Source organism: Topomyia yanbarensis, chromosome 2 (genome assembly GCF_030247195.1).
Source record: "Topomyia yanbarensis strain Yona2022 chromosome 2, ASM3024719v1, whole genome shotgun sequence".
In the NCBI taxonomy this organism is placed as follows: Eukaryota; Metazoa; Arthropoda; class Insecta; order Diptera; family Culicidae; genus Topomyia; species Topomyia yanbarensis.
In genome coordinates, this window is record NC_080671.1 from 423,847,409 (window position 1) to 423,874,058 (window position 26,650).

At 37.1% G+C, this 26,650-nt stretch overlaps 1 protein-coding gene across 3 annotated transcripts in view; it reads left to right on the top strand.

Moving 5' to 3' along the window:
• LOC131685281 (inositol-trisphosphate 3-kinase B) overlaps positions 1 to 26,650 on the top strand; it is a 486,498-nt gene that overhangs the window by 369,326 nt on the left and 90,522 nt on the right. Inside the window, exon 1 of one of the 3 annotated variants that reach the window (XM_058968887.1) lies at positions 25,695 to 26,289. The exons of 1 other annotated variant lie outside the window; for it this stretch is intronic. The gene's annotated coding sequence lies outside the window, so the exon portion shown is untranslated. Of the gene's footprint in view, positions 1 to 25,694; positions 26,290 to 26,650 lie in introns of those variants that run through there. One more of the 3 variants, XM_058968888.1, reaches the window with a different exon arrangement.

Sequence of the window (26,650 nt, forward strand, 5' to 3'; positions counted from 1 at the left end):
GTCTAGCTCTGAGACAGGCTGACCTTAGAGCTGCAATCTCGGCACTCCACCAGTATACCGGGCATCTACCGTTTCTTGGCAGTGTTTTTCTCGGCATAGTGGCGTCGCACGCGCGTGATAGAACAGCTACCAGCGCATCCCCGCTTAGACTGTCGGTGTTGGCCTCCAGTCCCAGGGCCGCGGTGAAAGCTTCGCTGTCGAAGTGATTGGACTTCCACCCGCGTACCTGACAGGGATCTCCCGCCCTCGGATGCTGCACACCATAGTTGATCTTAAAGCGGATTGGTAAATGATCGCTATGGGTGTAGCCTTCGTCTACCCTCCATTCCATGCCTGGAGCCAGACTCGGGCTGGCAAAGGTCAAATCAATCCACGCCTCCACTCCGTTTCTACGGAATGTACTAGCGGAGCCATCATTAGCTAGCACAGTATCGAGTTTCGCAAGCGCTTCCATTAGCGCTTGACCCCTGCTATTTGTACAGCGGCTGCCCCACTCCACTGCCCAAGCGTTAAAGTCTCCCGCTATTACTACCGGTTTCCGGCCCACGAGGTCCGACGAGAGCCTGTCGATCATCTGGTAGAACTGTTCTATTGGCCACCTTGGTGGGGCGTAGCAGCTGCAATAGAACACACCATTGATCTTGGCAATCGCCACACCCTCGGCGGAGGGGTGTATTACCTCTTGAACCGGGAACCTTCCCGTTGTACAGATTGCCACCATTCCAGACCCGTCCGACACCCAATTGCCGTTGCCGGCAGGGATGCTGTACGGGTCTGATAAGAGGGCGACGTCTGTCCTCGACTCCGAGACCGACTGCCACAGCAGCTGTTGGGCTGCTGCACAATGGTTAAGATTTAGCTGTGTGACGTTCACGGCTTCTTCTTATTTAACTCACCGAAGGGACACGAAGGTCCGCCCATAGCATGTTTATGGGCTTGCTTCTTAGCGGTGCAGATAAGGCACTTATATGCCTTAGTGCACCCCCGCTCTTTATGTCCCTCCTCGCCGCAGCGACGACATAGCTTGCTCCTATCTATGCCTTTGCATTCGTATGCTTTGTGGCCGGATTCGGGGCACCGATAGCACCTATCCACTGAAGGCGGCTGGGGTATACTAATAGGGCATACCGACCAGCCGATCTTCAGCTTCGCTTTCTCGGTTACCTTTTTGGCATCCGCATTCAGTAGCCTGAGGTAGGCTACTTGGGTGCCAGAGGGTCCGTCTCTCAATCGCACAGAGGCCCGCTCGATTGTGACGTCGCAGTGCTCCTTGACGGCTGCGACGACGTCTTCTGCGGTCGTGAACTCGTCCAAGTGCTTGCACTGGAGAGTTGTTTCCGCACCTAGCGACCTGATTTGGGCGCCCTCACCAAGGACCTCTTGGGCCAAGGCCTTGTATACTGCACTTGATTGTGCGCCTCGCTTCAGCACCAGGAGCATCTCTCCCGTGTTGGTGCGTCTTACGCTACGCACATCCTGCCCAAGGGCCGAGAGGCTTTCGGCCGCCTTCATCGATTTAAGGACATCGGCGTATTTGTCCTTGTCGGTTTTTAACCACAAGGCTTCGCCTCTGTCCTTGGCCTTCCTTGCAGGCCGCGGTACCTCCGGTTTCGGTGCCGGCTTTTTCTTGGTGACCAGCGTCCAGGGGTTTGAGCCCCCCTGCCCCGGTCGTGCCGGGTTGCTGGTACCATCGCTCTCCACAGCGAGGTCACTCTCGCACTCGCTTACCTCACCCAGGCGGCGTTTGACCTTGACGGTTGCACGCCGAGTGGTGTCGGTTTTGGCACCCTCGCCTGGCGACTTCCTAGGGCGCTTCGCATTCGATGCCGTCTTGCGATTGCCCTTTCCTTTTCCCTTCGAGGGGAACTCGGTCGCCGCACAGTGATGCCGCGATGGCAAAAACCCCCAAAAAGTTTTTATTTAATTCATATGCCATATTATTTTTTCCCAATTCTACGGCACTTCAGGCATCATACTTCCAATTTTCTTGATTATCGTATGACAAATAAGCTCTCCAGAGCATTTTGAACTAGGGGTGTTGAAAGATGTTTTTCATTCCTTTCATGGAAAACATATGGCGCTATAATGCAATAATACAACTAGGTTTTTAAATAGGAAGGAAAAGGCAGAAACGGATCACTCCAACTTTAATTTGTCGCAATTTTTGTGTACTTTAAGGAAATCTTAGTGCGATCTTGCGCAAATCTGCGACAAAAGAGTTATGATTAATTTGTTCACCGTTGACTGTAGAAACTACGCAAGGGCTAGGTATCAAGTGGTATGAAGTTGATAATAGCAAAAAAATTTTTTTTTTTGATTTCCAGAAAATAATCCAAGCTGATCTCAAATTTTGATGTCTTATTTTGATTATTAAGAACTATTGTGAAATAAACCGTCCAATGTTAAAAGTGATATTTTGATCATTTCGCACTTGGCCCATAACAGTACTTCTCACATTAACCAGGCCAACTAACGAATAAAATGGGTTTTTTGTATCGACAATGTTCAATTTATATTAAACCTTATTAATATGTTGGTTTCCACCCTAGAATCTTTTTTTTCGTTCAAATGTTTTTTTTCAGACATAGTTTTTAAAATGGCGTATCAAAACAATTTAAGAACATTGTGAATTATAAAAGAAAGTTTGATCGAAATGACGAATGAGTAAATATCATTGCATAGTAAGTGGTAATTATTGACAAAATACACCGAAAAAAACACCATTTATTGCACCTAGCAGTGAGAATGAATGAAGTGAATAAAATGAACAATAAAATGTAATGAATTACATGAATATAATGAACGAAATAAAAGAATAGAATAAAATAAATAAATTGTATTAAATGAATAAAATGAACAAATTCTGGTTGGGCGATCTCAAATTTTTTTTTTGTTTTACATATTTGTAATCTATACCTATATAATATCTATAAATGTATGGAATATCTATCACCCTGGCAAAACCGAATAAATCGTAAGTTTCAATAATAATATTCTATTTAAGCTTTTATTTTATTATGCGTTTTCTATAAAGTCGTGTTTTCGTTTGTGTAGGCATGTTCCGTTCTAAAATTTTTAGTATATCGTGTGTTTACGAGTTTTGATTTAAAAAGTGTTACTATGGCCAGACACGAGCTATTTGGGATTCTAGGTAAAAGAAACAGTTAATTTTTTTGATCAGCGAAATAAAAAAAAACCGCAAAAAATACATCCTAGAAAACGATGCTCGAAATTCGACCTCACGGCTAGAAGACAGGGAAATGAATAGCATATAAATATAAGGAGTAGAACCAACCAAATGAATTTAGGGACGATCCATAAATGACGTAGCATTTTTTGAGTGATTTTAAAAACCCTCCTCCCCCATCGTAGCATTTCGTCACAAACCTCTAAATACCCCCCTTGGTAATTACGTAGCTTGACGGTAATTCTCCCCCCCCCCCCCCCTTGTCACAGTAAAATTTAAAAAAAATAGAAAACGATGTTAGTTATTCCCCTTTAAAAAAGCTACGTAGCATGACATGACCCCCTACCCCCCTGTCGTCACACATCATCACAAAATACAATACTCCCCCTTCCCCCATATAATGCTACGTCATTTATGGATGATCCCTTATGAATAAAATTTATATAACAAATAAAATGAATTAATCGAATAAAATAATTAAAGTAAAAAGAACTAATGATATGAATTAAGCAAATAAAATTAGCAATATGAACAAAATGAATAATATGAGGAAATTTAATAAAATTTATTAAATAAAACAAGGAAATTACATCAAAATAAATTAAAAAGAATAACACAAATAAATAAAATGATGGAAAAAATTAAAGAACAATTTAAATAAACAATGAAAAAAATAAACAAAATGATTAAAATGAATTCATAAGTGATAGGAATAAAAATGATTACATGAATAAATTTCATAAAAACCAATAAATTTAAACATCATATAAAATTTCTGTTCTTGATCAAACGATTCAAATTAATAAAATAATAAAAAAATAACTTTTTCCTGGATTCGAGAACGTTTTTAGTAAAAAACGCTGTTTTAAGCTCTAAAAATTGTATTAAAAAATTCTTATCCATGAAACAAAAATTTATGAATGAAAAAAGAATCGGTAAGGTACGCGAAAAATTTATTACGATCAACTGAAAAAATAAGAAAATTCATTCAGTAGTTTTTCGACAATCGTGATCGCGAAAAAACCATTTTTAGTAAAACTACATTTCGAGATAATCGAGTTTAAAATTTCAAATTACCACTGCTCTTGGCAGACGAAGCGCGCTTGGAAGCACTGTAACTTTCGATCTATGTCTCGGATCTCTATAAAAATATGGGAAAACATTCTCAAGGAGTTGTACTTTCAGATAAAGTAATAAAAAAAATTCGATCTTATGAAAAATGAAAAAGTACTTAACCCCTGAATAAAAATATGCTTTGTTGCTAAATTAAACAACATCTTCTCACAAACCAAGTTTTATTGGAGTCTGAGATGATTATGGCTTTCATTGATTTAGTTTTAGATAAAAATATACTGAAGAAAAAAATCAGTTTGGTCAAGGAAAAGTTTTTTTATTAACTTTTTTCCTTAAAAGTGACAAACTTGAATTTTTGACGGTAAGTAGGGAATATAATTACCTATCTTGGAACAAAATTTCATCCAAATCAAAAATGGGTTTTTATTTGCAAACCGACTTTAAATTTTTAAAATCGATTTTTTCAGTGTAGGAGCCAATGAAGAATTTTTTCAATCTTTTTATTTCTTATTTGACTAATTTGGTGAAAATCACTTGTTTAACATTTTTTTGTAGGACTTGTCATTTTTAGACTATAGCCATTTGAAAAAAATGGTAAAAAAAGTTTTTTCAAAATACAGTCTAGATCATTTTTGGAAAAACAAAGTATGCAAAGTGGCTTTTTGTGACAAAGTCTTTATGTACAGAAAATTTAATTAAAATCTGAGAGGGTGCTGCCAACTCTGAATACGATTTAGCGCAAAATTCGTCTTTTTGAAAGTTTGTTTACAAGTTTTTGGAAAAGTGGTTACATAAAGTACCAAAAAGCCTGCCGGTACTTCCATTCCATTCTTTTCCACATTCTTATTTTTATTTTACTTTATAATTTCATAGTTTGTTTATAATTTAATCATTTAAACTTGTCATTTACAAAAATAGCTCAATTATGTGTTTAATCCTAAACTAGCATATTTCTATTTGTTATTCCTATACAATAATTGAATCCAGAGGGAAATATCAATCGCATGAATGGCAGTCACATTGTCCTTTCATTAAGTACATTTCGGCACTTTTTGGGTAACACTATTAGGAGTCTGTACAGAAATGGGATTAATACGAAATAATTTATCAAATTCATTATTTTTCTATTATTCAAAAGTGCTTGAAATGCTTGTGTGTACACGAATTTATCACAAAGAAAACGGTTAGTGATATAGGGATACTTTATTCAGAAACATTATGTTGTATTAAAATATTGTGCAAACTTATTTTTGGAGACTTTAATAAATATTGCGATAAATTTGGAAGTCTATTCAAGGTAGAGAATTAATGTCTTCAAAAAAGATTGTTTAGATTGTAACTTTGCTGAGAATGAAAATTTTCTATTAACATTTTTACAGTCGGTAGTTTTGTTGAGTTTTTTTATGATTACTGACCGCTGAGAATTACGATTAATGCAATCAAAATTCGACATTTATATGAGCCAAAACGCAGACTGTTGCATTACAGTCAGATGATCATTTCATCAAAAATTGCTCGATAAATACATACTTTTACTATTTTACCTTAAGGATTTATATATGTTGTGCTTGGCCAAAAACCGAAAATAAATTTCATATATTTGTGAGTATCATATCCTCAATAGCGTTTGGTGAACTTTTCATGGCGAACTGAGCACTCTGAAGTTCATGGGGTATACATGGGTGCAAGCTATATCACAGTGTATTTCCGGAGACCTGTTTCAAACTTTAAGTATTGTTGTGCCGTGTTTCAAATCAACGGGATCAAACAAATAATAGTCTTCTGTGCTCTACGTTCGGGTACGTTTTCATTGAAATGTGAATAAATTACACAACGTGATTATCTCGAGGCGACTTTTCGAAAAGTGACCGCGTGATGACTAGAATATTCTAAATACCGCTGAACCAATCGATCTGAAATTTTCAGAGACTGTTTATAATTACACAATTTCAATTTTAACCATTTACACTTGTCCAAATATGAAAGCTCCCAAAAACAGTTTTTTAAGAAAAGTCGTCATCATTCTCGAAAAAAAAAATATCTTCGCCAAATCCGTTTTTCGCCAAATCCCCATTTTTATGGTTGGTAACTGTGTGATAAGGTGTAGGTATCAAGAATATTACTATAATCTTTTATTAATTTTTAAAGCTTAGCCTAAGCTGATCTCGAATTTCAATAGTTTTTTTATTGCTTGGAACAGTTTTGAAATATGGCAAATGTTAAAAGTGATGGTTTCGATAATTTTGAATATGGTACACAATTATTCTTATTTCGCGTTTTAACTAGGGCAAATAGCCAAATAAAACTAATTTTTGTGACAATAATGTTCAATATATAATGAATTTCTTGAATATCTTGAATATCTTGATTTATACCCTGTAATATCTTTTCGTCAAAATATATTAATAGTTTAATTGCTTTGAAGTCTGTACGAGGTAAAGTACTTTCAAAAAAGTTTCTTATGAAAAAATATTTTTTGTGGGACAACAAGTTATCGCAGGGTTCTGCAAAATTAAAATATCTGCATTTATTGAAAATTGGGGTTCCTATTTTCTGCAACCAACCAGTTTGAAGTTATTCACTGATTGTTTGAAAAAAAAATCATATATATTTCGATTTTATTAATTTTTCCATTAGATTTACAAAGAAGTTACGGTTAGTTAATAATATCGGGTTTTACTGTACTGCATTAATATTTATGAAAGATTGATTCCTAATTATTCAAAAAAATTCCACAGCTATTTGTTTTGGTGAGTTTCGTATCGTTATCGACTACCGGAATTAAAATTTCTGATTGCCACAGATAGCGATTATTGCATCGAAAATGCAACATCCATTTTCATAAAGAGACCATGCGTTTAATTGTTTGCTCATTCTCGAATAAGATTATGTTGGAAATCGATTCAGAGACCTGAAATCATGGAAAAAAGTTATCAAATAAATGTTTTTGTGCACCTTTTGGGTTATTGCCAACTTCTGTATGGAGTGGAATCACTGTGCGCCGCTCCGATCGACGTGGCTGCTCCGTAGAAGGTAAAGGCCACTGTCTGTGAACCTCTATCGACCTTCTCTCTTTCCTCCCTATTGGAGGCCACTGTCTGGGTTTCTCTGTCGGGCCTCTCCCGACATTCCACCCTCTCAACATAGGCCTGCTGTTCCTGTCTTGCGACACGAACAGCTTTCCGCAGTTCCAGGAGGCTCAACTTCAACTCCTTGGCTATATTCTGCTTTGCGCTAGCGAAGTCGATTATAGAATCGAGTTGCTTCGCTACTTTGCGCATCGCAGATATTGGCCCCTCCGATGCATTGGTAGGGTTATTGCCTACCGCCGCTGGGGGGTCACTGGTGCTTTCGGATGCAGCACTCATCGCTCCACTACTCTCCCCACGGGGGGGAGACCTCGCCAAACCACCTCTAGCGAAGGGGTTTGGCACCTCCGTCTGTTTGTTTTTATTTTTATTTATCTCCATGTAAAGTCCCACGAGTAGCGCGAGAAATATATGTCCGCCACGCCAGAGCTCCGCATTAGCGTGGTAAGGGACGCTTACTGTGGGGGTTGCCCAGGTACCCCACAGGCTCCGTTAACGATCGAGCATCTTTTTCACCCCCTCGATCACTCATCCCTCGGCACGGGTCGCTTCACGCCTTGGAATTGGGGTTATGCCCTACCTTGCTTTACGTGGTGATCTCGGCCCGGATTATCACAACCATCCTCCTTTACCAGGGCTTTGGACCTGTAGCTCTGGTTCTCAATAGTTCCATGTACGTATGTTATTACAGACATGCTACTATTGGGATCCGTCATTCGCTAGCGGAGTTAAATATCTGTGTGTATGTATGTGTGTATGTATGTGTGTATGTATGTATGTATGTATGTATGTATGTGTGTATGTGCGGATTTGTTAACAAAATGTCCATATCGGTTTCTCGGAGATGGCTGAACCGATTTTTACAAAGTAAGATTCAAATGAAAGGTATGATATTCCCATAGGTTGCTTTCGAATTTCTTTTTCAACCGACATCTTGTTCCGGATTACGAGTTGAAGAGTATGGTTACAAAACAAAATTTGTTGATTTGTCCACATCGGTTTCTCGGAATTTTCTGAACCAATTTTGACAAACTTGATTTTAAATGAAAGGTCCATCAGCTGCTGTTGAATTTTGTGTGGATCCGAGTTCTGGTTCCTGAATTACAGGGTGATACGTACGATCACGCAGCAAATCCCGATTCTAACGAATTCTGCGATGAATGTAAAAAGATGAATTTTTTTTCCAAAGTGTAAACACAACTGTTGAATTTGTAGATCTAGGTCACCAACAGTCATTCAAAGTTTCTTTGGCCACACTGGCCACCATCGACGGATCTGGAAGCATCCAAATTCAGAATAACGGTTAAATTGGTTTCTCGAAAATGGCTAGACCGATTTGATCAACTTAGTCTCAAATGAAAGGTGTTGCGTCCCCGGAAACTGATATTAAATTCCATCTCCATCCGACTTCCGGCTCCGGAGTTACGGGTGGCGGAGTGCGATCACATAGAAAACTCCGATTCATACCGATATCGCGATGAATGCAAAAACATACTCTTATATATACTTACCAAGTGTAAGACATTTCTATAATGTTATATTGTATGAACCAGGTATTAAATCATAGTTTGGAGAAATGAGAAAGGCACAATTGCACCTCTAGGTGGATTAAAACAGGTTTTTTTCTAGGAAGCGTGAGCCGGCGCAACTCCAGCTTTTATTAATGGGTGCAACGATCAACCAGGTTTTCACATTTAAATAGCTCGGGGTCTGGTTCGACTCTAAAGGTACCTGGGGATGTCACATTAGGTATCTGAAACAGAAATGCCAACAAAGGATCGATTTTCTCCGAATAATAACTGGAACATGGTGGGGTGCTCACCCAGGAGACCTGATCAGGTTGTACCAAACAACGATATTGTCGGTGATGGAGTACGGGTGTTTCTGTTTCCACTCCGCTGCGAACATACACTTCATCAAACTGGAGAGAATCCAGTATCGTTGCTTGCGCATTGCCTTGGGTTGCATGCACTCGACCCATACGATGAGTCTCGAAGTGCTGGCGGCCGTTCTTCCGCTAAAAAATCGATTTTGGGAACTCTCATATCGATTGCTCATCCGATGCGACATTCTGAACCCGTTGGTGATTGAAAACTTCGAGAGGCTCGTCGAGCTTAATTCTCAAACCCGATTTATTGCCTTGTACTTCGACTACATGGCACAGAACATTATTCCTTCTTCATATACTCCCAACCATGTTCGTTTCCTAGATACTTCTGATTCTACTGTATTCTTCGACACATCCATGAAGGAAGAGATTCGTGGAATCCCGGACCATATGCGCCCGCAAGTGATCCCCAATATATTTTACAATAAATTCCGAGAAGTCGACTGTGACAAAATGTTCTACACTGACGGATCAAATCTCGATGGATCCACTGGCTTCGGTATCTTCAACAATACTATCACCGCTTCATTCAAGCTCAATAATCCCGCTTCAGTTTACGTCGCAGAGTTAGCTGCAATTCAGTACACCCTTGGGATCATCGACACTCTGCCCACAGATCACTACTTCATCGTTTCGGACAGCCTCAGCTCTATCGAGGCTCTTCGTTCGATTAAGCCCAAAAAGCAATTCCCATATTTCCTGGGGATGATACGGGAGTCCTAGTGTACGTTATCTGAAAAATCTTACCAGATTACCTTTGTTTGGGTCCCCTCTCATTGCTCTATCCCGGGCAATGAAAAGGCCGACTCATTAGCAAAGGTGGGCGCATTAAATGGTGACATATACGAAAGACCAATCTGCTTCAACGAATTTTTTAGTATTTGTCGTCAGAGGACACTCAACAGCTGGCAAACCTCGTGGAGCAATGGTGAACTTGGACGATGGCTACATTCCATTATCCCAAAGGTATCAACGAAGCCTTGGTTCAGCGGGATGGATGTGGGTCGGGATTTTATTCGTGTAATGTCCCGACTTATGTCCAACCACTACACCTTAGATGTGCATTTGCGACGTATTGGGCTTGCGGAGAGTAGTCTGTGAGCTTGTGACGAGGACTATCACGACATCGAGCACGTTGTCTGGGTATGCGCCGGGTACTTGGACGCCAGGTCTCAGTTAAAGGATTCCCTTCGGGCCCGAGGTAGACCACCCAATGTCCCAGTCCGAGATATACTGGCAAATCGTGATTTCCCCTATATGTCCCTTATTTATACTTTCATAAAAACGATAAATATCCCAATTTAGCCCCTCTCTTTTTATTTCTCGTTTTTAGAAGTTTCCTCCTGCCGTGTGGAACCGATCAGCTCCAGACTGCCACTATGTAACCGCCGTCACCCTTACCACTACGGAAACTGAACCGAGTGCGACTCGAGGTCCGATTACTTTTGAAGGATTCCCCGCGGGTCCGAAGAATACCATCCGCCAATCCGACCTACTAGACTGAGGCGCTAATTGGTTTCGCTGATCTCCCGTTTGTTCGAAAGTTGCAAGTTTTGCTCTTCTCTCCCGGTCACCATCTACGCATTCTCTCCCCTGTCCTTGATACAACTGCTTCTACACCGATTTTGGAAATAATCCCCCCTCTGAATATCTTGACCAAGCATAAGTCTCCGATAAAAAATAAAATTTGTATTCCGTATTCCTAGTTTTAAGATATTTGTAATTTTACCTCTTTGTTAAAACTATTGTCCCCCATCTTGTAAATAGAATTGTATCCCTAGTTTTAAAACATCTGTGAAATTTTTCATAAATATTTGTTCCCCCTTTTGTGTACCAAACTATATTGTTAGTTTTAAGATAACTGTAAATATTTCCTAAAAAACTATTACTATTGAATTCCTTGTTTTAAAATTTCTCATAAAAAAATTTTTTGCCTCCTTTCTTGTATATAGAATCTTATTTCTAGTCTTAAGATAGCTGTAAATTTTTTCTCTTTCATAAAAAAAAATATTTCAACATTGTAACCTCCTAGTTTTAAAATATCCAAAATGTAAAAACAAAAGAATTTGGCACCGCCAAGCTAACGCATTTGTGCCTATCAAATAAACGAAATGAAAAAAAAAATGTTGCGGCACGGGTCCAGATCTCCTGCAGGGGAAAAGTTTGTTTTGGAATTAAAGTTAGAACAGCGATGGCGAAGAACACAGCTAACTCCTTCCGGAGTGGCTGTTTGTGGGGAATGAAACTGTTTGTATTCATGAAACTTATCTATGACGAATTGAACTCAATAATTAAAAAAAAATTAAAATCTTGAAAATTAAAAATTCAACGATAAAAAAATCAAAAATTCAGGAATTTGAGAATTTTAAAATGCAGGCATTAGGAATAAAGAAAAATAATGAAAAGTTTAAAAATTCAAATATTTCAAAAATTTATGTGTTCAAAATTTGAAATTTTGAAATTCAACATTTCAAAATCTCAAAATTAAACAATTTTAAAATCTAAAATTTTCAAATTTTAAATTCTTTGGAAATCTTTAATCTAGGCATTTTAAAAATCTTGAAATTTTGAAACCTAATTATTTAATGTTCTAATATCTTAAAAATAAATATAATATCGGGATCCGAAAATTTAAAAAATTCGAAAAATTTGAAACATTTGAAAATAGATATGTTTATAAGCCGCATCCAATGTGTCGGAATCAAATGATAGTACCATCGATGAGAAAACTAATATCAACGATAACGGCTTTACGCTCGTGACCCGTAAGGGTTATAGGAAAAGAGAAGCATTTGATCCTGAACATCAAGACACCATAAACGATTATGACATCAACAAGAGAAAAGCAATCGACCTACAAGATGCACTAGGCGAGCAGACAAATGTTTCCCAGCTACGAAAGAAGGTCTCCCGCGCAATTGAAAATTGCTTGGATGAGAACCGAAACACACTCATTGATATGTGTTTTCACTTATTTTTATTTTAACATGTTGCAATTATTTAATAGACCCACGGCTCCGTTAAGGTACTGCAATGAGCCGTGTCAAATAAACGAATAAGAAAAAAAATCGTCAATTTAAAATCGTAAATAAAACAATTGGAAAATTGAAAAAATAAATAACTTAAACATTTAAGAAATTTATATATCTCTATTATTTTATTAAAATATTAAAATAATTAAAATTAAAAAGAATTAAAAATTAAAATTTTTATAAATTAGACAATCAAAGAAAATTTTAAAAAATAAAAGAATTGAAAAAACTAGAAATTAATAAATCAAAAATTTCAAAATTTCAGTATATTTGAAAATTTTAAATTTTAAATTTCAAGAAATTTAGCTTTTGAAATTTAAAAGCTTGTTAATTTAAAAATATGCAGATTCTAAAATGCATGGTCAAAAATTTTAAAATCTTTGCACCCAACAGTTTCTAGCACGAAAAAACCTCGAATAAACTGAATCAATTATAGAAAACAAAACGAACGAAATAAAATAAAGCGAAAAATGAAAAACGGTTTTCAAATTCATAAAATGAATAGAATGATTAATTTAAATCAAATTTTTGAAATACATAAATAATTTTAGATTAGCTCATTTAATGAAAACTAGTTATAAATTTAATAGAACTAATAAAACTGACTCAAACTAACAAATTGACAGAAATAAATAACTGACCGATCATGAAATGAATAAAATTTAAGATATTGACAAAATGAATCAAATGAATCAAATCGAATGAGTTCAAAGAATCCAATGAATCAAATGAATGGAATGGATAAATTTAATAAAATACAAAATAAATGAATTGAATAAAATGAATAAATAAAACAAACGAATCAAATAAACAAAACGAATTGAATTGATTAAATGAACAAAAAGAAGAAGAAAATAAGCAGAACAAAATGATATGATTAAAATGAAAAATTAAACGATATTTAAGAGTTATAAATTAAAAGAAAAAAAGAAATTTGGTCAAATAAATAATTTGAATGAAAAGAGTTAAAACTGAAAAAATAGTCAGATTATTAAAATGAAGAACCTGATTAAAATGTATGAACTGGAATAAACTAATAGAGTTCATAGAATTAAAACAGTGAATAAAATAAATTAAATGGTTGATATGAATTAAATGCACGAAAAATGAAACTAAAAAAATAAACTAACCAGAGTGAATCCAAAGAATGAGACGAAAAAAATAGATAAAATGAATCCTAACGAATGAAAAGAATTCTGAATGCAATAAATGATTAAAATGCAATGATAATATACTTAAAATTAGTCAAAAATTCAAAATTAATAAAATAAATAAGCCGAATGAAATCCATGTATTGAAGCAATGGAAAAAATTTACTATTTAGAAATAAATTAAAAACAATTTTTTTAAAAAACTAAATGAATAAACCGGATTGTACGAGTTTGAGAACAATTGTATCACAAAGTTATGAATTGTTTTTGGAAATCCCATTATCTGAAAAATGACTAATTAAATATAATGAACTTTTTAGGGTTTCCATTCTTTTTTGTTTTCACCTTTTCGTTTTCGTTCTTCTTTTTATGACGGCATCGTTTAGAACTATCTGGTATTTTTACTTTATTGATGAACCTTAATTAATTATCAGGAACCTAGAACATTCAATTTGCTTTGGAATTCAAAGTTGTCTTTTTGGTCACATATTCCCGAAAAATAGGTTTTCGTACAGAATGAGCGACAGAAGGAGCGTGTAATAGCTCTTTTCAAAATTTTCATCTTCAAAAATCCATATTACCCAGTTAGGTTTCGAGATAGCCATGAATATCATCAATCATTATGTATATAAAAGCCCTGAATAGAACTTAAATTAATTGGAGCTGATGTAGTTTTCGATTATTGGTCACCTGCATAACCATAGTGCAACGTTTCGAAGGGATACTCCTTTCATCTTGAGGGTGTGAATATTTGGAAATAGTTATAGTTTTCTTATAACACAAAAAATTTTGCAAATTTTCTCAGAACTACGAATAGCTCTCTTCTACACTAAAATGCAAAAATTATTTATAGGGTGACAGTAGACAAGAAATTGTTTTGTCTTCTCAAATCTCCACAAGGAGATGCGTTTCCATACCCTGATATTTAAAATCAGTTTAGTTTGGCCCCTAAAACACCAGTAGAGCAATACTCTGTATGAAACGGTCTCATTTTCAGTTAATGGAAATTGGTGAACTGATTTTGACAATCTGTAGCTTGTTAGAAAGGTATTTTATAAGCTTTCTACTTCCTATTAAGTTTGCGCGACGTGACTGCTCTGTTCGAGAGTTATTTGCCCAGAACTTGTAGTGTTTTGACAAAATCACCCATATCTCAAAAAATAAACAACGTTTCGAAAAACAAAAATAATAGTATCAAATTGTAACGCTAGGCCTTTCATTTAAAACTAGTTTCATTAATATCGGTTCAACCATTGCCATGATAATTACATGACATTAGTGCACATACATGTATACAATCCACCCACAAGTACACACACATACAGACATTATCTCAATTTGTCATACTGAGTCGATTAGTATATGAGACTCGGCCCTCTGGGGCTCGGAAAAAGTTTTCAAAATTTGAGCGAATCCTATACATTGCTATTGTAAAAAATGTAAAAATTGATTTCTAACCTAAATGTCAAAAATTCTGATTTCTGAATTTTACCGGTAACGGATCTATTTCTATTTTGTTAAAATTTAATGCAGAATAATACAGATATATGTGCGAGAATATGATTAAACGTGATTTGAATGACAAAATGCCCTAGAACCCCATTTTCTCGTATTCTGACAAAGGTCGAAGAGGCCTCATTAGATTTCTGGGATTTTTAGCATTAAAACTGAAAAAATGCATGGTTCGAAGCATAGAGCAAAATAGTTAATAAGAATGGGAATTTTTTGGACAAAATGTCCTAAAACTCCAGTTTTCCTATTTTTGATACTTTCATTAAAATGCTACGGCTTTTTTTGAAAAGGTATAATTTTTTTAAATGCTACTTCAAAAGTTATAACATTTAATATATTTTTCCTCTTATTTTCTCATAGTGCTAATGTCAAAAACTTCAAGCAAAGTGGGCGGAAGTCTAAAATTTTCCAAATGATGTGAAATTTGGCATCGTAGTTTACTTTGCCATTTGTCACTATATGAAAGGGATCTCTGAGATTTCGAAAATGAGTGCTTTTTGCAATGCCCTAACGAACAGAGCCGAGGTTAACACATACAGAAAAGCTGTTTGGTTGTGTGACGCACATACATGAACATCTACCGAAATTCGTCATTCCGCCGTTTATTACCTGTGCGGTAATATGTCTGTTACCAAAAAGACAATGGAATCTTACCCAAAAGTAATAGAAACATACCCGTCGGATTTTGGATGTAGTTGTGAAACACAAACAATTTTTTTTAATTATTTTGTAACAAGATCGCATATGTGTAACATTTTCCCGCAGAGGCGTTTTTTTTGGAAAGGATCCACGGTCAGAAATCTATCTCCCATAATTTTTTACTTAAAGCCAAAAAATAAAACTTTCGATGCATTAGAACGACAGCAAACGACGTGCATAGGATTTTTTCGACACAAAATTAATACTCGATGAAAAAATAAAATCATACGTAAGTTGCTAGAGAAAATAGTTTTCAATGTACTATAGAAATTTCAGAACGATCAAAAATCATTTGATTCAGTTACATTTCCGACCTACTAAAAAAAGTGGTTCGAGCAAAACGCGGTTAAAAGTTTCAAAATGCTCAGGGTATACATAAGAGGCGTTGCAGCAGAATTGAAAATTTGAGCATTTTGATATTATTGTCGCCATTCATATTTTGACATATCATTTTTAGGACCCTAAAGTACATTTTAAGTCAATAAAACATCGATTTTTAAAAACTTCTGAGGGACCATTCATAAATTACGTAACGCGAAAATTGACCAAAATTGACCCCCCCCCCCCCATGTAACAAATTGTCACACATTTCTCTATCCCCCCTCCCCCATTTCGTAACAAATCCTTCGAAATTTTTTTGTTTGTTCAGTGAAAACATGTTACGTAACGATCTAGTTTACTCCCCCTTCCCCATATGTCACAACATGTCACAACTTGTCGTACCCCCTCTCCCCCTAAACGCGTTACGTAATTTATGGATGGTCCGTGATGGGCACCCATTCTCAAAGCTCTGCATTCAGGTTCACTGAAATTTCATACTTTTGTGTTCGGTTTGGACCCGGTTTATTTTGAAGATCCTTTATTGTTATTAAAATGGATTTCGATTTCGATAGAGTCACATATTTGGACAATGCAATAACAAATTTGACGTCATCAACTAAAACAATCCTTTAGTTTACAAACCACTTCAACGGCTCGTGAAGCATGTCATTATTGTATCGATCCATTTACAACTTAAAATGTGAACCATTCAACATGACTGCGGCAAGTCACGATCACGCACTGCTTTCATCTTCAATTACCACTTGACCCATTCAGGTCCAATGGTTCGATCGATTGATATTATGACAAAAACAGAAGTGCTTGAAGTTGTTTCCGAGCAACAAACAACCCGGCCGCAAACAGGCTGAACCGTATTTCTATAATCGCACACTTAAAAACCGACAACAAACGATTGTACCGCCACGCCATTCATTTTTTTCTTCGCTTTTCGCTCGTTCATAATTGGACGACCATTCTGACAACTGAGATTGAACAGTTTTTTTACTAATTGCGGCTAAAGTATGTTTTTGGCGCCCAATTACGGTCGACGTTAACACAATCCAACCGGCTTCCCCCCTCCGTTCGATCGACGAATTCGTGGACGTTGCGAACTACGGCTTCATACAACTGTGCGCGGCTTTCTTGGACTAGTAGGCAGTAGTAGTAGATATCACACGCAAAATCTCCCGTAAAGTGCCAGTGGAAGCAATCGCGATCTTGCTGAGCTGACAGCGGGCTTTTTTGCTTTCTTCCAACAGCTAATGAGTCCCATGCTGGCTTGTGTTCTTCGATTTGCACTCGATGCCCGCGTAGCTGCACGTCAACACAATTAGTTAAGTTCGACAGTTCTCACGGGTGGTCCAGTGTGGGAAAATGTTTAATTTAGACTGTCAATAATTACAATAATAGTACAGAAAATAAGACGTTATTCAATTGTAGTGTTTACTAAGGGCTGATGGTGTCACTATACCGATTGATAATTATCACCAAACATTAAAAAGCCATTTCTAATAAAAAATTTCTTTTCTCCTTTCAGGTAGGCGATGAGATTTACAAACGCCATTCAACCGATTGGTAAGAAAATAAATAATGAAAATATGCATAGTAAAATGATCATACCTAGTACATATGCACTCGATTCGCCTGCTGCGGTCAGTGTCTCACCGCACGTGTCGGCATATATAAAAGCTATGCGGTGTGTCCTCCCTACCGAACAGCGCTACACTATTTTGTAAACTTTAATGACGAAACTCGTCTGTGATCGGTGCTGGCAGTGCAGTTGCAGTATAAATTAAGAGCCTTTTTTCAATGCGTCATATCTAACAATGACCCTCTTTTTGTTTACTTTCCTATTCGATTTTTCGGTGTTACTAAAGCACTTTCCACTAATTTTACTGTTCAGATCGAACGGTGGTGGTTTTAACTAGAATATTATACAAAGAATTGAGGGAAAAATGTCACAAAGATTATTGATGGAAAAATATTAGTAATTTCCAGAAGAGAAAGTAAACAATGACAGTTTCCCATTGTTTGATAAGTCTTTTTGAAAAAATATACCTCGAGAAATGTGCACAACTTCCAACACCAGCAAAACAGCTACAATGCGCAATCAACACGATCATCATCAGCTGAAAGGTTGATTTTATCGCACACGAGCGAGCGTCTCTCTCGCTCCTTCGTTTTTGCTCAGTTTGTTCTCTATAAACCAACCGTATGCGTGTTAATGATTGGTTCATAATAAAATCTTTGCACAGGGGATCTTACTAAGTTACTTAGCTTAACAACAACACATGTGATGAAATCATTTTTATAAAGTCATTCTATAGATTGGTTAGTTTTGTAACCATCGAAAGTCATCTTTAACCCAATTTATGGTGAATGACATTAAAGCTTTATTTGAAATGATCAGTAAACAGTGATATTAAACCAAGTCACAGATGAGTATTCGTAACAAAAAGTTGGTCAAGAGCTTTAATATAATTAGTTCCACGAAAAAAGATCGGGTAATGAATGGAAACCAGTGTAATAAGATGTGCCACGCAGTTTTCATATGGAATTATATTTTAATTATGTTTGTATGCATCCTAAAGAGTGGTTTCAACTTTCTGTAACAGTGCCCGAATTATTCACAAGCGTCGTTCCGAGCAAAGGAGACCGTTTTGCTGCGCGTGATTCGTATTCCGTCTGTTTCGTTCAAAACTTTGTAACTTTTACAATATTTGGAATAAACTTGCACAGATATTTTTTTAAAGTAAACTAATTGTTTAAGAAAAATTGAAAAAGCAGCCAATTCTAAAATCAATTAAATAATATGAAACAGAATAATACATCGTTTTGTAAAATGTCCATTAAACACAAAATGGTAGAAAGTGGCACTGGGACACTGATTTAACAAATGATATTGAAATTTGAGGTGAGAAATGGTGAGAACATAAATAAATATCACTTTATAATACCTTTATATTTGGAAAATATTGTATAATATATTCCCCTCGATTATAACTGTCATATTCATTAAAATATGTGGTTAATTTCGTTTTTCGAATATACATACCAATGGATTTAGCAGATATTTTAGGACTAGGCGACAGATAATACTGGTTCTTAGATAAATGAAAGCAAATATCTTGACTTTTTGACAAGAATTCATTGCTTTTGTTTTATTCTAACTCTGATGGCTCATACTGGTTGTAAATGAAATAAATAAATCAAAGAAGGCTTCCAAATTGTGTAGTAGCTATCCAGGAAACCAGTCATGTTAGATTGGAAGCTATTGCATGAGCTTGAAGTTTTCGCTTTTCGGGTCAAGTGTTTGAAAAGTAACCTTTAGTCACTCGTTTACTATCATATTCTACGAAATGTAGTACTATATGAAAAAGAGGAGGGTGACGTGGTCGTTTTTCAGAACAATGTTTTTGCCTTTCTGAATAGAAAGGTATTGCAATTGCTCTGGAAACCGACTTTTTAACGGAGGCCCGGAGGGCCGAGTGACATATACCATTCGATTCAGTTCGTCGAGTTCGGCAAATGTCTGTGCGTGTGTATTTATGTGTGCATGTATGTATGTGTGTGTGTATGTATGTGCGTCTGTGTGTGCATGTGACCAAAAATGTCAATCATTTTTCTCAGAGATGGCGGAACCGATTTTGACAAACTTAGTCTCAAATGAAAGGTACGTTCCCATAGGCTGCCATTGAATTTCTAAAGGATCGGACTTCAGGTTCCGGAATTACAGGGTGATGAGTACGATCACGCAGAAAATGTCGATTTTAAGAAATTCTGCAATGAATGCATAAAGGTGAAAATTTTGTGAAATTCAAAATCTCTTTGGCCACATTGGCCACCATCATCTGTGGTGAATGCATAAAGGTGAAAATTTTGTGAAATTCAATGTCTCTTTGGCCACATTGGCCACCATCATCGGTTCCGGAAGCCCCGGCGGAAGTATCTAAATTCAGAATAACAGTCATATCGGTTTCTCGGAGATGGTTAGACCGATTCAACCAAACTTAGTTTCAAATGAAAGGTGTTGCGCCCCCGTAAATGGCCATTAAATTTCATCCCGTTCCGACTTCCGGTTCCGGAGTTACGGGTTGTGGCGTGCGATCACATAGCAAATTCCGATTCAAACCGATACTCCGATGAAAGCAAAAAAGGTAAAAATTTCGCTAAAATGTCTGAAACAACTTAAATTTGCAGTTCTAGGTCACCTACTACCAACCAAACTTTCGTTGACTACATTGTTCCGGAAGTGCACGGGAAAAGCGGCCATCTTTCAAAATTAACGAACTCACATCAGTTTCCCGGAAATGGTTGAGCCCATTTTCACAAACTTAGTTCCAAATGATAGCTATAGTATCCCCACAGATGTCTATAAAATTTCGTACGGATCGCTTATATGGTTCCGGCAATATAGACTAAACCGTCCGGTCACATAAAATTCCCATATAAGCCGGAGCTCAAAATTTTTTTTCAAAGGGGCGACACCATGAAATTTTAGAAATCGAATTCGTGTTTTTGATGCCAAACACTTTTAAAATGCATGAAACGTCGAGATTTTATGTTATCTCGAAATTTTTTTTTTATGAAAATCGACTTTTTGGAACTTTGCCAATTTCGCTTCTTTTTTCAATTCAATATTACCGTGGCAGGTTTTTCTTTTGTAAAATTTTAGAACTCGAATAATGATTTCTTTTCCTGTATATAGTTGTCAAGTCATGTATAATAAAATTGTATTTGTATTTGAAAGCATTTAATAAATATATGCAACTAAAACACTCTCGTGTTCATGATTGAGAAAGGCACAATTGCACCACTAGGTGGATTAAAACAGGTTTTTTCTGTTCATTTCGAGGTCCCAAATAGCTATGTCAAATTTGGGGTCGATGGGTATAACCTCGCATACGGTATTGCATTTGAAATTCATATGGAAATTAGACGTGCGCGACGTTTGTCATAAATACGTTAGGCATAATGGACGATAGGCATAATTCACAAAAATATAAAAGTCATCGCAGGGCTTTCTTTGTTGTAGAGTTTTCAACCTTATACTCGCTTTTGCGGCTTAGAAAAAACTACGCTTGCTTTAGAGGAATTCCACAAAGATCCGTCAGAAAATCTCTAAAATCGTGACCGATTATCTTAGATTCCGATGAAACTTTACAGGTTACACCGGCATGCAAGACTAAACATTTTCCACAGTTGATAAAATTATTTTGTTTTAAAAGGGCGTAAACGTTTCTACGTGCATTAATTTAATTTTTTTGAATTAGTCCAGGTGTTTGCGTTTCGACTTCGTCTTTTCAGAACCACGGCACTTGACCAATGCACCGGGCTAACGCTAAGTCCAAAATTGGAAACACTACTTATGAACACACTAAACGACTTCTATCTTACGCTGTCACGTAGTTGAAGAAGTTCTGTTTGCTGATGAGATCTACTGAAATCGAACCTTGTTTTCAGGTAAGCACGCGAATGTTAGCAAATGCTATATTACTCTCGAAGGAGATTACTCTACTTCATACAGAAAAAACTATCTGAGAACGAGTCACAGGGAATGAATACTTCTTTACGAAAAAAAATATACACTGAAAAAAATGTTGTGTCATTCTTCACATAAACAAAAAATTATGTTAAAAATGACAATTGCCAAAGAAATCATTTTTTAAATCTTTTATACAACAAAAACCTAAAAAGAAAGGAAACATTTTCAATGAGGTTGCATAATGGATAACTTATCGGTAAAAAAGTTTTTCTAACAATTACTTTCTACATGTTTGAAAATTTCATACTAATTGACATACAAGAATGTAATTTTATTACAGGATATAATTCTAAGTATCATCTTAAATAAAAATGTATTTAACAAAAATCTTGCGATAGATTTCGAGACATTCGGAATTTTGCCCCAACAAAAACATTAAATTCGTGTGATTACGTCCTTTTTGAAAGTTATTCGCGTTACCTCATTATAAAATGTCAACAATTTATTGTTTATCAATTCAAAGACGTAAAATAAACTTTTTCAGAGTATCTGGATTATGGAGATGCATTCAATAAAAAGTTTTCCTAACAACAACTTTAGACATAATTTTATAATTCATTTTATAATTGACACTAACTTAGTTAACAGACTAAGCTAGCGCTGGATTAACGCTAGTTTCAAAAAAACGAAAACTCGATTTCTCCATGATTCGCTGTTTTTAGAAACAGGGATGACAATCTCTTATCGATGGAACCTCTTCCTTAAACATACTGTTCAGCCACTAGTTAATGCTCAACTAGTTAAACATAATAAACTGAAACACGTAGTTTTTGAAAAAATCCAATCCACGCGAACTACATCACCAAACACCTAATTGTAGTTTAGATGCATGTAATAGCTATTTCTTTCTATAGCTAATGTATTTTAATTTAATCAATAGTGTAAAAAAACTCTATATTCTTACACTTTTTAGATTTACTCTGCCCTAACATTATCCGTGCAAGCTAAAAGTAATCTATATTTGTGTTCTACCTCTATCTATCTTTGCTTGACTTATTTTTCTTTTATTACTGTAGCTTAAATCAGATTCATACTAACACTCACTAACACAATAAATTGCATATTCTCTCACATACACTCACAAACTCTCCCATTCTAAATGTACGAACGCCCGTGAACTTCGCGATAACACAAACTTGGTCCCAAACGCGAACATGCAATTGCAATCATCCACACATCCTTGCGCCCGCGATCTTGCCACCATTAAAACACCCCGGTAATTAAGTGAATGTTTTAGCACTTATAAATTTCCATACGCGGTCTCAAGCGTTAACCCACTGCTCGCGCGATCATGAATCAGTCCCGTCTGGAAGTCTCTACCCTCGATCCTAGCAGCCTAGCTCATGCCTTCAGTTAGACCAATCAAAAAATGTCTCTCATATATACTGGACAACACGTTCCATGGCGACATGACCGGGAACTCTAGTTAAATGTGAGCACTCACTCTCTTCTAGCATCTGAACCCGTATACTGAAAATTAACTATCAGATTATCGGGTCGCACAATCATCTAAAAGCACATGAATAAACGCATGGGCATACGGTTATAAAATCGAATTTAGACACGCGAAGTCACTTTCACGCGGCAAACACGTTAACATACAAATGCTTGTGCCCTTCACGATCATTTACGCAACCTACCCCCCGATCTCGCAAATATGATAACATCCCGGTGATAAGGTGACCGTCTCAGCACATATATTTTTTTCAAACGCGGTCTCAAACGTGAACCTACAAACTCTTGCGCTCGCGCGATCATGCATCGGTCACTTCCGGAAGTCTCTATTCTCATTACCAGCAGTCTAGGTCAATGCCTTCAATTGGACCAATTTAAAAAAAAGCGCTCATATCCACTGGACAAAACGTTCCATGGCGACATGACCGGGAACTCTAGTGATATGGGATAACGCACTCCCTTTCAAAATGTGATCTGTACACGGAAAACAAAATATCAGAACGAAGGTCCACAACAACACACGCGAATATGTGATTGGCCACATGGTTACGAAATCGAATTTATTCACGCAAAGTAACATACACGCGACAAACACGTCAACATACGAACGCTTAAGCCCTTCGCGATCATCTACGCACACCTATGCCCGCGATCGCGCAAACTTTATAACACTCCGGTGACAATGTGAACGTTTTAGTACTTACAAAGTTACAAACGCAGTCTCATTGAGATACATGTATAACCATTGTTTATAGTTATTTTCGAGCCCAGAAAAAAAAGTTGTGTAACTACAGTAGCGCTCAAAAGTCTTTTGTAGGTAGTATTTCGTCGGTAATATTGGTATCTCTGTTATCGACAAAGGAGTGCAGAAAAGTCTAACGACGAAAAAGTCCTACGTACGTCGCTTGCTGTTGTTATAAGGAATCGCAAAATTTTAGTTTTAAGCTCTAGGTTTAAAACGACGGGAGATAGGTTTCCGGCCGTGGACCCTTTCCAAAACGCGGTGTCAACGGGAAAATTCTGCACAGCCGCCATCTTATGACAAAATCACTTGAAAAAACTTTGTTTTGTACTTCACAACTAGTATTATAAATCCCATTTTACAAGATTCCGATTTACCTCTTTATTGACAGCACCGCCCTAGTAACTGAATTGCGAACTAATATGAAATGATCAAATAAAGCGCTAGATGCCATGTAACAACTTTGCCGAAGACACCATAACTGTAAAACGAAAGATAAGGAAAGGATGTCATTTCTCAGAAAATGCAGGAAATGAAGTGCTTACAAAAGACTTTTGAGCGCTACTGTATCTACAAAAAAACTAGCAAGCAAGGAATTCATATTACAAAAGGCCGAGAGATTTCTTTCGATTTGTGAAAACGGTGATTAAGGGGATACAGTGTATTTTTACTACTCTACAACTTTGTAGAACATCATATTGTTCCATCTCTTACCGTTGTACAAATAGGAGTATTCCCTTTAAATTGTTTGGCTCACTACCGCCACCATACGGAGAAATACTGAAACTTTCAAGTGAAAACAAAAAGTCCTTTTATTCCTCTATAACTTTATGAAACATCATGAGAGATAGAATCTCTCATCCTTACAAAGATATACGAGTTTTTCCTATCTTTATTCCACCTTTACACGTGGTTAAATGAGATATGCGGAGTACGCCCTTTGCGAATGTTAAGCAGCAGTATTCAACTTTAAACGTTAATAACTCTTTAACGGTTGATTGGACTGTCTTGAAGTCTTCGACAAACTTGTTCGGCATATCTTCAAAAACTTAACTCAAACAAGCAAACAAACAAATAAAACAAATAATAAAAGCTTAACTCCTTCCTAGGTTCGTGTTCGGACGTTCGCAGTGACCTCTAGTGGCGTTTTTGTAAACTGCGAGTGTTTCCCCATACATTTTGGCCAAAAATCCCACACAAACTTTAAGCTCTTTGGAGAAGTTAATCGATTTCGCCCAAATTAGAACAGTGTAAGTGTTTTTTCATGATTTGGAACGACGCTAGGGGGGTTGAGAGATTTTTTTTCATATAAATCATTGTCACCCTAGGATACATACGTATGCGCGATATACTTATAGGGTTTCCAGTATGATATAATTATTATGAAGCCCGGTGCATTATTTCAAGTGCCGTGGTCCTGAAGAGACGAAGTCGAAAAGCAAATACCTAGACTAATCCTTCTAGTTTTTTTGATTGACTGAAACGTCTATCTCAAAAAGTTATTGATGTAAGATACCCATAAAATGCCCAATTATTGCACTTTTAATGTGATGCTAAGTTGATTAATGAATTTTATAATAAAAGGCATTATCGTGTTTGTTTTTAATACTGTATATATGAAAAATGTAGCAGTGAACTTTTTCTACGCATACGGTAGAGCTTGAGACGAGATCAAATCTCTCTCTACCGATGTGCCTCTCAAATTTCACCGCACACAAACGCCTACTTGTTTGCGTACGCGTGGAGATAGCTCCTGCTCCCCGATTATTCCGTATAGGCGCAAACGATAGCTCGATTCGAATCGTAAATCCAACAGCCGCGTCCATCAAAGTGTGCGTTTGCCAGTAGGTGTACAGGTACAACATTCAGCACCGTTCTCGTTCGCTGCCACCGTGCCGCCGTGCGTCGACCACAATCGCGACGCCACCGCGCAAAACCCCACACACAGCAACAAACTGCCAGCACTACACCACACAGTCGCGAAACGAACAGTCCGCGACCGACGTACGTACGGTTCCCCGGCGGTTTGTTATGATTTGGCCGGTTAGTCTAAGGCCAAGCGCCGAACAGGTCGAACGTTTTGCCGCGTATGTGTGCCCGCTTCGCTGCCCGTGCGTCGCCGTCATCATCGGAGAGGAATAACGTTTTAAACTACGGAGAAGAGTGCAAAACCTGTCGCAAGCTGTTTCCTTCCTTCCATTAAAACAGTCCCGGTTACGGTTCGTGAAAGAAGAAAAAAGTTGATTAATTATTAAAAGTGCGCGCGGTCGCTTTCTCCGGCTTTTTTTGTACTTTAAGTAGCGCCCGAACGCGGTGTGACTTTTGAAGATCGCCTGGCTTACTGATACAGTTCCCGAGGAAGCCTAGCGAAGTTCGTCGAAACAGTCTACTGTGCTCAGAGTCAACGAAGTGAGTTTCGAATATGAAGCACAATTGAGGCTCGCTAATGAGATGAAACAACAATAGACCGAGGGCACGTTTTACATGTGATCGCAGAAGACGAGCAGATTGTGACGTAGAAGCTGTGTTGTGACAACAAGCGTTTAGCTGAAATTGAATCGAGTGACAACAGACCTACCGAGCTTGGCAAAAATGTAGGATTTTGTTTTAAGTGAAGGGCTGGTTTGTGTTCGCTAGCGGGTTACGCTGCTGGTACTGGCGCTGACGAGTTGCTGGTGTGTGATAATCTGTTCAATTCTTCCCTTCACTGTTGGGCGGGGTGGAAGACGGTATCTCGTTGATTAGATATAAACGGTGAGAGCTGGGTTCGAAGCTAATCAGTAACTGCGTTGATTGTGCCATTCGTACATTTATTTTATACTGTACGGTATTACAGAGGATTTAAGTGGTTGGAAAAAAAATTCCATAAAGACAATTGTTGATTTTTATTTTCTTTTGTTCTGGTATAAACTAGAATAATATCCTAAAGGTCAATTTCAATCTGGAAATCTTCGC